This window comes from Hyla sarda, chromosome 9 (assembly GCF_029499605.1).
Source record: "Hyla sarda isolate aHylSar1 chromosome 9, aHylSar1.hap1, whole genome shotgun sequence".
Taxonomy (NCBI): Eukaryota; Metazoa; Chordata; class Amphibia; order Anura; family Hylidae; genus Hyla; species Hyla sarda.
Window position 1 is genome coordinate 27,522,686 of NC_079197.1, and position 13,943 is coordinate 27,536,628.

Consider the following 13,943-nt stretch of genomic DNA (forward strand, 5'->3'; position numbering starts at 1 on the left):
AGCGACAACTGGCAGAGGAACTTCAGCGGGATCCATGGCCGGATCTACTGTCACGATGCCGGCTGGCAGGTAGTGGATCCTCTGTGCCAGAGAGGGATTGGCGTGGACCGTGCTAGTGGACCGGTTCTAAGCCACTACTGGTTTTCACCAGAGCCCGCCGCAAAGCGGGATGGTCTTGCTGCGGCGGTAGTGACCAGGTCGTATCCACTAGCAACGGCTCACCTCTCTGGCTGCTGAAGATAGGCGCGGTACAAGGGAGAAGGCAGGAGCAAGGTCGGACGTAGCAGAAGGTCGGGGCAGGCAGCAAGGATCGTAGTCAGGGGCAACGGCAGAAGGTCTGGAACACAGGCTAGGAACACACAAGGAACGCTTTCACTGGCACTAAGGCAACAAGATCCGGCAAGGGAGTGCAAGGGAAGTGAGGTAATATAGGGAAGTGCACAGGTGATTACCCTAATTGGAACCACTGCGCCAATCAGCGGCGCAGTGGCCCTTTAAATCGCAGAGACCCGGCGCGCGCGCGCCCTAGGGAGCGGGGCCGCGCGCGCCGGGACAGAACAGACGGGGAGCGAGTCAGGTAGGGGAGCCGGGGTGCGCATCGCGAGCGGGCGCTACCCGCATCGCGAATCGCATCCCGGCTGGCAGCGGGATCGCAGCGCCCCGGGTCAGAGGACGTGACCGGAGCGCTGCAGCGGAGAGAGAGAAGCGAGCGCTCCGGGGAGGAGCGGGGACCCGGAGCGCTCGGCGTAACACAGGGGGCTGGCTTTACACACAACAGATGAAGCAGCCAAACCCCCTTTTAGCACCGGACTTGTGATGTATTGTCTCGGGCCACACAGCAAGCTGGGAAAGGTCCAAGACAACACTTATTATGTAGGTTGCAGAAAATGAACTTCTGGGGAAAAGAAAGACATAGAAGTTTGATAGCAGCCACCAAACACAGGTTACTGAAGTATATTAGTAATTAGATTAACTCACATTCAAAGAACCAAAAATCTTGTAATACCCCTTTAACGGTATAGTTTTCCCATCATGAAACTATGGAGGCTCCAAGTACTGAGTCCTCCTGTGATCTGCTTTATGCTATATTGACACTACAAATCAGACTTAAAATAGAGGGCAGGAAAGTCATATGTTCTATACGTGATCACCTGTATTGTATAAATCCTATTCCTAGAATAACCGTGATGTTTGCTTCTTGTGCAACTATTAACTCATTTATAGTCCGGATCTACAGACAGCAGCATAATATCCGACATGATTCCCTTCCCCACGTTGACAGGGTGCAGATCTTGTTTTAGTGTTCCTCAGAAGGACACGGCTAATATTAGCTGTGCCTTTAAATACCCAGCAAACGGGAAAACTAAGTACAGGATGTAAGGGACACTTCTGAGTGAGTCGGTCCTCCTAGTGAACTGGGGTTTTGAACCTAGAGATTTTGGCCACGTGCTGTGGTCGGCTTATTGCTACTCGAGGATTGGTAAAGTAAGTAAAGGCTCCAGGTTTAAAGGAGATATGTGATGGGAAAAAAACTTATTAGGGGATATATAGGGGATAAGTGTCTGATCTTGGAGGGTCCTGTATGGGGCCTCGGCTCTGTAATGACGTGTCATAACTAGCACGTTAGCCGGTCGAAAAACGCCCCCTCCATTCATCTCTTTAGGAGAGGCGGAGAGACACATATGCTGTGTCCCATAGAGATGAATGGAGGTGGCGTGTACGCGCATTAGAGAAGCAGAGTTAGGGCTGAGCCAGGGCCCCGCACGGAAGATAGGGGATAAGTGTCTGATCGCAGGGGTTCCGTTTTTTTCTGCAGCATATCTCCTTTTTCCCACAGGTTTCCAACCTGTGTCTGCAACTCTCAGCATGCCCTATGACCCATTAGATGTCCAAGGTGGGACAGGCTTTTCTGGAAGCAGTTCACCTTACCCCCTCACCAAATCCTTGGACCTGTCAATCATCTAGCAAAAAGTTTTAGTTATTTGTCCTTTGCCATTTTTTTCTCCTACATCACCATCTTAGCAGCATGGCCTAAATTCAGTCCTATATGATAGAGAAATCTCAGCACATGCTTTTTCATATACAATGCCTTTAAAGGGGTACTCTGCCGGAAAACATATTTTTTGGACAGGGGATAAGATGTCTAATCGCAGGGAGTCCCGCCGCTGGGGACCTCCGCGATCTCTGCTGCGGCACCCCCGTTATTCCGTGCACGGAGCGAACTCCGCTACGTGCCGGATGACTGGCGACTACAGCCACCACGCCCCCGCCATTCATGTCTATGGTAGGGGGCATGATGGCTACGTACTAGCCATCACGCTCCCTCCGATAGACATGAATGGAGAGGGGAGTGGCGAGACGTCACGAACTTGGAAGCTCCAAGTTTCCGCGTTTAGGACACCGCCACTGCCAGCCCGGAGATTGTGGGGGGTCCCCAGCGGCGGAACTCCCGTGATCAGACACCTTATCCCCTATCCTTTTCCGGCAGAGTACCCCTTTAAAACGTATTCATACATTTTGCGTCTTGCCTATGTAACCTGCTGTATTATGATAATATCCTAAAAGCATTGCAAAGAGAGAAAAAAAATTGTGCCGGGATTTCAGTTCCATATTGGATTTACTTAGCACAATAACCATTTGCCGCCCTACACTAAAATAATAAATTCAGCCCTGACCTCCAGGTTACATTGCACAACATTATCAGTTATGACTTTTGCCATATAAGTGCACACATTGGTACTTTTTATGCATTCTATGGTTGCAGATTGAACCCACGTGGAGAGCATTTTCGCAGTCATATCTCAGTCATCATTTTTTGTGGGGGTTTAGATTTTAGCTGGCATATTTCAGAAGCATTTATAGCTGCAATGGCTTTTTATTTTTTTCTTGGGGCTGATGTGTATCAGAAAGCAAAGAACAGCAACATTTCATTTAGCTCGGTGGGAAGTGTCCGTGCGCGGGGCTCTCTCCGCAGGTTTCCGATGTTGCAAGTTAATGAGTGGGGATATCTATGCCGTCCACCTTGGTGAGATATCACAGTACAGTGGGAAGGGACAAGGAAATTATACTCTTCTAAAAATAGTACACCATAATAACTTTTCTATAGGTTGTGGGTATTATGGTGCTTGAAACCCCCTAACCTGAAGCTACTGTAAAATTTTATATGGAGCCTTCAAAATACAGTAGTCTTATATGTCTATGGTCGCATAGGGCTGAAAGGCCTTTGGGGGCACCAGGGCTGGATATAACTGCTACCTCTACACCCCTGACAACTTACCCCTACTTTTTCACATACTGCCATCCTGTGCTTTATTCTTCTTGTTTAAAGAATAATAATTTAATAGACACTCAAACATCAAAAAAGCAATAACGGCGCTACCAGTTCTGACCACAATGAGCAACACTGCTCAGGGACAAACTGCTGACTGACCTGGTTCTACATGGGGTGCAGTGATATAGATCCAGGCAGGTTTATACACAGTAAAAGAAAAAAGAGCACTCACCAATCCAGGGAACGCAAGAAGCTTTTATCTGGAATGTACATAGCATACAACGTTCATGCAGGTAAGATTCCAAAAAGCAGCGGGTCAGGATAGCGGGCGAGTGGAACACAGGTGTAGGGACGTGTGCAAAGGGCAACGAATCATTTCATCCAATCAAATGATCCACCTGGCTTCCTGTTGTAGCAAATGAGTGTCGCGATCTATCCCAGCCTTAGGATATACTCCTACTAGACCCATACATTTTAATTCAGTAGGGCTACTGCTATGACTTGACTGGAGGGATTTTAGAGACGTACTCCGGGTATGGCCAAATAACCTGTAAACCACCCCCACAAACTCCATAACCTGCCCTCCCTCCAAACACCCCCTTTCCCATAAAATACACAATACACCCCCTTTCCCATAAAATAACAATCTAAACAATATAAACAGTATCAACATACTTACATAACATGACCAAAATGACAGAATGGGTCCCTGGAGGTCTCAACTGTATTCCGAAATTTCACCAAACCAAAGGCACTAAATGTTCCTTTCACCCTTGGCCGCAACTCCCTGACCCAATGACACCCACACCGCTCAGTGCCTGTTTCCAACCAAAACTCCTGGGGCCCCTACACACCACCGGGAGGCCCAGTCCAGCTGTACCATAACAACTGGCCAACTCTCCACCATTTCCATACTCTTAACAATATTTTTAAAACCTTACACACCTCCAAGGACTCATAGACCTGCCTCCTTCAACCTAACCAAAAACCGCACACCTAACTTTCCCGTCGCTGGCTGGCTCCTCCCCCTTCCAGCCCTTACATACCCCCGTTACTCCTCCCCCCGGCTACTGCGCCCCCCAATAGCAAACCCCACTAGAAAAACTGCCCATTTAACCCCCAAATGTCTGTGAAACCTTTTAACCCTTTAAGTACACTAAAACCCCCGTCAAACCGCTACTCCACTAGGGTGTTACCCTTCTCTCCATACGCTCCCATTCCTTTATATGGGAAATGAAACGAGTTGCTCCTTTCTCTGTCCTAAGGGAATAAAAATGTTCTCGTATTCGGTGGAATAGAGGTCTTTTTGTTTTTCCCACATAGAACCTTCCGCATGGACAGCAGATGCAGTAGACTATGTGGGTGCTTCTACATGTAATTAATTGGTTCACTTGGACCTCATATCCCCCAACTCAGAAATTGCACTGAAATTTTATTTAGTTTTTCATGTTTTCTTGCACAAATGGTCAATCTATGCACTTGTATATAAACCCTGGGAACATCCCCCTCAGAGAGGCCGGATAAAGAGTCACTAATGACGTGAAACGATTCGTTGCCCATTCCACACGCCCCTACACCTGTGTTCCTCGCCCGCTATACTGATCCGCTGCTGGTTGGAATCTTACCTGCATGAACGTTGTATGCTATGTACATTCCAGATTAAAGCTTCTTCCGTTCCTTGGATTGGTGAGCGCGGTTCTTTCTTCTACTGAGTATATATAATATGCTGCTGTGGTGTCCTAGCACCAATAGCTGTCCTGTGGCTTTGTCTCGGGCAGCTTGGCAGCACAAGGTGTTGGGCCCACTAGAGTTCTATAGTTAGAATTAATTATGTGCGTGTTATAATGCCAGATGGTATATTTTTCTAAATTAATTTTGTTATTATTATATGCATATATGTTTTTCTATGTGACTGTGCCTTTAATTGAGAGCAGTAAACCTCATGTGACCCTGCCTGCCAATTACATTCCACATTCCACTATTACATTGCCAGCCTTGATTACTACCCCCATTACATTGCCAGCCTTGGTCACTACCCCCATTACATTGCCAGCCTTGGTCACTACCTCCATTACATTGCCAGCCTTCATCACTACTCCCATTACATTGCCAGCCTTGGTCACTACCCCCATTACATTGCCAGCCTTGGTCACTACCCCCATTACATTGCCAGCCTTAGTCACTACCCCCATTACATTGCCAGCCTTGGTCACTACCCCCATTACATTGCCAGCCTTAGTCACTACCCCCATTACATTGCCAACCTTGGTCACTACCCCCATTACATTGCCAGCCTTAGTCACTACCCCCATTACATTGCCAACCTTGATCACTACCCCCATTACATTGTCAGCCTTGATCACTACCCCCATTACAATGCCAGCCTTAGTCAGTACCCCTTTCACATTGACAGCTTTAGTCAGTGCCCCTCATAACATTGGCAGTCTTATTTAATGCCCATGTAACATGGCCATCCTTAAGAAATTTTACTCAAATATTGCTTCCTCATCCAATGACAAAAAATGTAATCAGTTTTCTCAGTGTTTGCTCTGTGACGTCCATGATGCAGGTTCATTTTTCTGTGTCTTCAATGGTATTTCCTCTCCCACCTTTATTATTATTCTTGATTGGTTTCCAGTAAATAATATTTCCAGTCAATGCTCCTGTTTTGCTGGGGGCTGAAATTACTGTGATAATCTATTTCCTGATAACAATGCAGTGCAATGCCAGATACGTAATATAAACTGGAGATACCATCAGGAAAACGCTCATTTTTTGCCTAGTACATTGAGATTGTGATGCACTTCAGCGTTATTCAAGCAAAGACCCATGAGACAAGATGCATTGTGGGACTAGAAATAATGCATTTAATCTTTGCTTCTAATTTTTAATTTCCATGCTAATTACTAGATTTTTATTCCAGAATCTGTGGTATGAAGAGCACAACGCCCTTCCCAACCTGCTGTGTCAAAGGACATATTAAAAGGGAAATCTCCATGAAAGTGACTAAACTGTCCAGCTTTTATCACAGGTCTGACATTGTCTACTGACTGATTTCTTAATATATAGAATATACAGAATATACAGTATTTTTATAGTGGTTGTAAAAAAAACAAAAAAAAAAAAACATAAATGATACAAAATCCCCCTAAGAATTTGTCATCCTACAGTGGTAGATACCAGGTTCACGCAAGTGCTCTGCAAAATGGACAATGGTTAAAGTTACATCCAGTGTCTCACAGGTGACGTCTTTTCTAAGTTAATCACAGGTGAAGTCTTCTCTAAGTGAATCACAGGTAACATCTTCTCTAAATGAATCATAGGTGACATCTTCGCTAAGTGAATCACAGGTGACATCTTCTCTAAGTGAATCACAGGTGACGTCTTCGCTAAGTGAATCACAGGTGACATCTTCTCTAAGTGAATCACAGGTGACGTCTTCTCTAAATGAATCACAGGTGACATCTTCTCAAAGTGAATCACAGGTGACGTCTTCTCTAAGTGAATCACAGGTGATGTCTTCTCTAAGTAAATCACAGGTGACATTTTCTCTAAGTGAATCACAGGTGATGTCTTCTCTAAGTAAATCACAGGTGTTGTCTTCTTTAAGTGAATCACAGGTGATGTCTTCTCTAAGTTAATCACAGGTGATGTCTTCTCTAAGTTAATCACAGGTGACATCTTCGCTAAGTTAATCACAGGTGACATCTTCTCTAAGTGAATCACAGGTGACATCTTCTCAAAGTGAATCACAGGTGACGTCTTCTCTAAGTGAATCACAGGTGACGTCTTCTCTAAGTGAATCACAGGTGACATCTTCTCTAAATGAATCACAGGTGACATCTTCTCTAAGTGAATCACAGGTGACGTCTTCTCTAAGTGAATCACAGGTGACGTCTTCTCTAAGTAAATCACAGGTGACATTTTCTCTAAGTGAATCACAAGTGATGTCTTCTCTAAGTAAATCATAGGTGTTGTCTTCTTTAAGTGAATCACAGGTGACGTCTTCTCTAAGTTAATCAAAGGTGATGTCTTCTCTAAGTTAATCACAGGTGACGTCTTCTATAAGTGAATCACAGGTGACGTCTTCTTTAAGTGAATCACAGGTGAAGTCTTCTCTAAGTGAATCACTGGTGACATCTTCTCTAAATGAATCACAAGTGACATCTTCTCTAAGTGAATCACAGGTGACGTCTTCTATAAGTGAATCACAAGTGACATCTTCTCTAAGTGAATCACAGATGACGTCTTCTATAAGTGAATCACAGGTGACATCTTCTCTAAGTGAATCACAGGTGACGTCTTCTATAAGTGAATCACAGGTGACGTCTTCTATAAGTGAATCACAGGGGGTGTCTTCTCTGATGTCTGTTCACTTTTCTTTTTCTTTCACTATTCGGCCCAGCCCTGCATGAAGACTTCTCCCGGCTAAGACTTGTCTCCATAGACCCTGCCAGGCTACATTTATTTTCTATGGAAGCTGCCAGAGATAGTTGAGTGCAGCATTCAGCTTTCTCTGCAGCTCCCTCAGAGAGTGAATAAAATGGAGGGCATGCAAATGTGACCCACCGCTCCATTTAAACAGTATAGTAGACAATTGTCAGCAAGTAAACAAGTGTCACAACTTTGATGGCGGTGGTGCACGTGGTGGCATCAAAGCCAGTAATAACAATAGTTAGAAGATCCCAGCACTCACCAAGTTGGGTGCAATAACTGAAGTGTTTATTTACATCTGGTAATAGTATTGGTACAGGCAGATCGCATTTTGGTGCGGAAGGCCTTCCTCAGTTGAGAAAGGTCTGCTGCGCCAAAACATGTTCTGTCTGTACCACTACTATAACCAGATGTGAATAAACACTTCAGGTATTGCATCCAACTTGGCTAGTGCAACAGATTTTGGGTCTTGCTGTCACAAAGCAAGACTTGTAACTTGCATCCTAACCATCCATCACTAGTGGAAAAAGATTAGCCTTGATTCAAAATAGTATGTGTTTTATAGTCCGTTTCATTTTATTATCTCATAATGTATCCTTAGAGTTAACTTAGCATGCAGTCATTTCCTGACATGTGCTTGGGTTGACAAATGTCGTATGTCTAAGTCTATTACACAAGCTGTAGTACACAGATAATATCTTCTATGTATTATGGCTAGTTAATGGAAACAGATTAAAATCTAAAATGACATAACTGGAAAACTATGGAGAGATTTAACAAAACCTGTCTAGAGGAAAAGATGTTGAGTTGCCCATAGCAACCAATCAGATCGCTTCTTTTATTTCTCACAGGCCTTTTCAAAAATGAAAGAAGTGATCTGATTGGTTGCTATGGGCAACTTTTCCTCTCAACAGGTTTTGATAAATCTCCCCCATATGTTTTTCATCAGTAGAACTTGTGCTAGACCTTAACTAAAAAGAAGGTTTCCCTCTACCGGCCAATGTGGTCTTAGAATAAGTCTGCAGTAGCTTACCCTGCAAATATGTGCCAAGTGGCTAGCCGTCCAATTCTCCCTTACTCTTTATGTTCCCACTGTAGCTGGTCTTTGATACTAGTCCCGGATTGTGCCTTGCTATAACATGTGAGGCGGTGCTCCACGTCTGGTTAAGAGTTTTACGGTTAGGTTGTTCTCAGATTGAACTGCTCCGGACAAGTGGAACTGTGTGACCTTTTGATCCTGTATAATTGTATTTTCTACCATGATTATTTTGTCGTACGAATATCCACTATGTGGAGATGTTGTATTTGCCTATTTTCAAACTTCAATAAAATAAGTTTAAAAAAAAAAATATGTGCTAAGTTATTTAGTAGTAAAGTAACTTAGGTTGGGCATTCACAAAATATTGTTATTGTAGGCTGTGCCCGGAGTAAATGTGCAGGGCCTTTAAGAATGTATGATGTACGGCTGTGTTGTGCTATTTTTCCCTAAGAGAAGAAGAATTTGAGCAGAGTCCTTCTTGTTTGATAACTGGTTCCTGTCTAATATGATTTATTGTAATGTGTTGTTCACTTTATACATTTAGGTTGCAGTTAAACATGTAAGTAGGCAATGGGGAATTTCTTCCGCTGTACACCATGCTGTAGGTTTGTAGGCAAAGAGACAGGTTGGGAAGCCCTGTGGACTGGACTATAGCCAGGAGCATCGGGGCCCTGGTGCCTAAGGGGGCCCCAAAACACATCTGATCCATAAGAGACCGGTATTTTAATTGGCATATGGGGCCTTGTTGCAGATTTTGCATTGGGGCCCAGAAGCTACAAGCTATGCCTCTGCAAGGGGTGGTGTGTTAGCAACACTATTTATTTTGGGAGAAGTGTTTTGAGAGCTGCTACAGTGTCCATGAAGAATGTCAAGGACTGTGAGGGCTTTATGCTGGGCGTACAACCGCTAAAAGGGCACCGGGTGTATTCCAGGGTAGGGGTAACACTAAGTAAGTTAAGAGAATAGAGTGGATCAAGACTGTTGGAGAACAAAAATGTGGAAAAGTGAGCAAGTAAAAGAGTAGAAGGGTACTATGAATCTTAAAGGGGTACTTTCCTTTGAAATATTATCCCCTATCCTAAGGATAGGGGATAAGATGTCTGATCGCAGGGTGTACCATGATTTCTGTGCAGCACCCAGCACCACGCCCCCATGATGCCCCCTCATGACATCACACCACACCACGCCCCCATGCATCAGTTAGAGCCGGGCCCCATTATAGAGATCGTGGGGTGTCCCAGTGCTTGGAACCCCCATGAACAGACACTTATCCATCACCCTGTGGATAGGGGACACATTTTCAAGTGCTAGATGGCCTTTGATATAGACAACTGATTTCCAACCTGTAGGTTTTGAGCTGTTGCAAACGAACTACGAGTCAATGGCTCTTTTTGGGAATTGAGCCAAATGATATTGCTGGTTAATAGTGCATTGGAGAGATATTGCAGGAGACTGACTTGGAGTTTTCAACTGCAACATCTGTGTTTTTGCTGACTGCTGCTTGAGAACAGGTAAGGAATTTGTTCAGGTGTTTGCTATTGTGTGTTTGCTAATGAACATAGCTCATTAAGGTGTTACATTTGTTGTTGGGGAGGAGCTTGTGAGAGAGTGTGTGTATATATGGCCTAATTCATATTCAGTTCTGCTATTTCTAAGTGCATTATTGGACAGATTAGATGGGCCAAATGGTTCTTATCTATGTTTCTATGTTTCTAAATGGGGGCTAGGACAGGGAGAGTGAGCCCTAAGCTGTCCCTAATAACACTCTCTCTGCCTACTTGCCCATCCGCCCTAAACAGCGGATTGACAACCATGGTGCCGGTCCCTTTGTGAGCTAAAGTGCAGTGGGAGTAAAAACAAATAATAATATACATAGTTGGTCACAGGCCAGAAAACTACCAAGCAACCAGATATACCAGACAGAATATAAACTCACAAACAGGGCTGAATATAGTGTACTAACAAACAGTTCAGAAACCGGAATCCAGATAAAGGGCAGATATGAATAAATGAACTAGACAAGGTATAGAATGAGTAAACTGCAGAAACCAGGAAATGCTGGGGATGAACAGAAGAACTGAATGTTAAACTCTAAACTGATCAGGAACATAGAACACTGTTCACACTGGACTAAGATAACTAATATAAACAGATTAAGTTCAGAGGATACAGATCAGTGAATAAGCACAGAGGACACTATAGACCAATGGTAAAGCAGAGAAGAAACACAACATCAGTGATCATGTACTCTATGATCAGTGCATGTACTATAAACTCTAACGATCAGCAATCATGAACTATAAAAACCGGATACAAGAAAACCAAACTGAACAATGTGGAGGAACACAAGTCAGGATACTAGACAGGATAATTTTAAAAATACAAGACAGGATATATTCAAAACCAAAATCCACAACGTGGAGGGACACAGGTCAGCATTCTCACAGTGTGAACACAGACTAAGAAACAAGGCACAAGAAGAAGGGACATACAATAATCCTAAAAACAGACAATTGTACTTAAGACTAAAATCAACAATACACAAGACTATTCACCATGGTTAAAAATATCACAATATAAATACAAGGTGCGTGATTAAGCACACATGAACAGAGTAGCACTTAAGCTAAGGTGCATAATAAAACATAGTTAGAGTAGCTCAATCACCAGCCTAGAACACAAGCTGAGCTGGGGTTATGTCAGCCATCACGCCTTGCCCCCCCCCTGGGGCCGGTGTGATTTGTCCAGGACGCAAGGAATTTTATTACACCGACAATTGTAGGCTAGGAGCAGATGTGCACGCCTGCTCAGGGCACATCTGCTCTCAACAGCTTCTGCAGCTGCCCCATCTTATGGGACTTGGAGGCCAGTGCAATGTCAAGCACGTCATGCCATGCCCCATCCCAGAAGCCACCGCTCTGGCCTGAGACCTGGGACTATAACCCCATTAGCCCCCCCCCTCCAGCAGAGCCCTTGTACATAAGGAACGTTTATACTACGGAATGTCTCCACGGAGATAATACAGGCGTTGCAATGTTAGGGTACATTCATCTTGAATTTTTTTTTTACCGTGGGCCCTTTATCTATACTTCCCACATTGCAAAAAAGCAGTGCAATCTCCATAAGACAGTATCATATTAGAGAACAGAAGTGGTTTTTTGAAAATTGCTTGCAAATGTTGTAACCCATTATGTGATTCACTTCCATTTTTATACACGATTAAAGAAAAATTGCTCTGTTGCCAATAGAGGGAATGTTACAGCTACAATGCGTCCTGCCACACAAATTGCAAAAAAGCAAACAAAGCTTTAGTGGCAGTTTGGCTGAATATGCCGGGGCACGGTGCCATGTTTGTAGGCATCACTTAATTAGTTAATGATTGGAAAAACTATCTATAAACTAGAAACATATGTATCAGTAATTGTCACTAAAGTATTTGAGAACTTGGTTTGGGCCCAAGTTAATAGGGATTGACTGAGATGACGAAAAAAGCATCTGATTATTTTTACAGAAACAGCGCCAATCTTGTACATGGGCTTTGGTTGGTATTGCAGCTCATCTCCATTCAAGTGAATATCTATGTGATCTAGGAGAGAGAAGAGACAGGCATGTCTGCACTCTACTCTGGCCAGAGCTTGGAAACACCCTAAAGCTATGTTCACACTACGAAATGTCCGGACATTCCCAGAGACTGAACCGGTTCATTCTTTCTGCAGACACGCAATTTGGAATTTCAATGCCAGAAACATCTGTCGCGGAAATTCCGCCGTGTGCACAGCGCAGCAAAATCCTGTTGAATTCAACAAGACTCTGCTGCAGCGGAATCTCCGTGCAAAATTCCAATGTGGAATTCTGCACGGAAATTCCGACGTGTGATCATAGCCTAACACTTCTCAGTCTAAAGCCAGACTAAACAGGTTGGTTCCAGCCCTCTGAGGAGAGAGATTTGGACTTAATAGACTCCTCCCTCGGACTTTCTAGTAGTTTCTGGTTTCTGCACACAAGTGGTGAATCGTGTGACTAACGGTCCGTGCTTTCATACACATACATAGCTCACCATTGATAGCAGTAAAGAGGGAAATGTTAACCCTTACACATCCGTAACACCTCAGTGTATGCAGTAGTGAAAACATAATGCAGGAAATAACTAAGGCTACGTTCACATTAGCATTGTGCTCTGTCCGTTAAGAGTCTGCTAGCCTTTATTTTTTTTTGGAGCCGAATGGACCCTGAATGGGTCACAGCTCAACAGACACCAGACAATGGAAGATCCCGATTGACTTTGAATGGAGTCCATCGGGTTTGCTTTGTGTGTCCGTTGTTTTGCAGGAGTTGTGCAGTAGTTCACGTCCCATAGTTCCTCTCAAGTCTAGTAGTTTAAATGGACTGAGCAAGCGGAGCTCAACGTTAGTGTGAACTAGGCCTAATACATATTTAATTCACGGTGCTTATACTTAGATAAATTAAAGGGGTACTCTGCCCCTAGACATCTTATCCGCTATCCAAAGGAAAGAAGGGAACAAGATGTCTGATCGCGGGGGGCCCGCTGCTGGGGACCACCCCCCACCCCCACCCCCACCCCACGATCTTGGTTGTGGCACCCCAGACATCTGGTGCACGGAGCGAACTCCGGATGACTGGCGAAGTTGGGCGGAGGCTAGTGACGTCACGGTCACGCCCCACTTGTGACGTCACGGCCATGCCCCCTCAATGCAAGTCTATGGGAGGGGGTGCGACGACCGCCACGCCCCCTACCATAGATTTGCATTGAGGGGGCGTGGCCATGATCTCACGATCCTCCGGCACTGCACCCGACGCTCTAAACGAATGCCGGGTGCAGGAGGGGGATCGCGGGGGTCCCCAGTGCCAGGACCCCCACAATCAGACATCTTATCCCCTATCCTTTGGATAGGGGATAAGATGTCTAGGGGCGGAGTACCCCTTTAACTCCTCATCCACCCGACAACTTTCTACTTAAACAGCTGGAAAACGGTGCCGGGAGGCTGCAGCTATATGGTATAAATCTTCTCTACTGTATCACACCCTTCTTAGTCTGCATTTAGTGGTCTTTGCACCTAGTATTTTCACTTCTTGTACATTGCTGTGATTCTGGTATCGAAGCAGCTGGAACGTTCAGGAAACCCTGTGAGTAGGATTGCCGGGGATTGCCATGACACAATTCCTTCCACCCTCATTAAA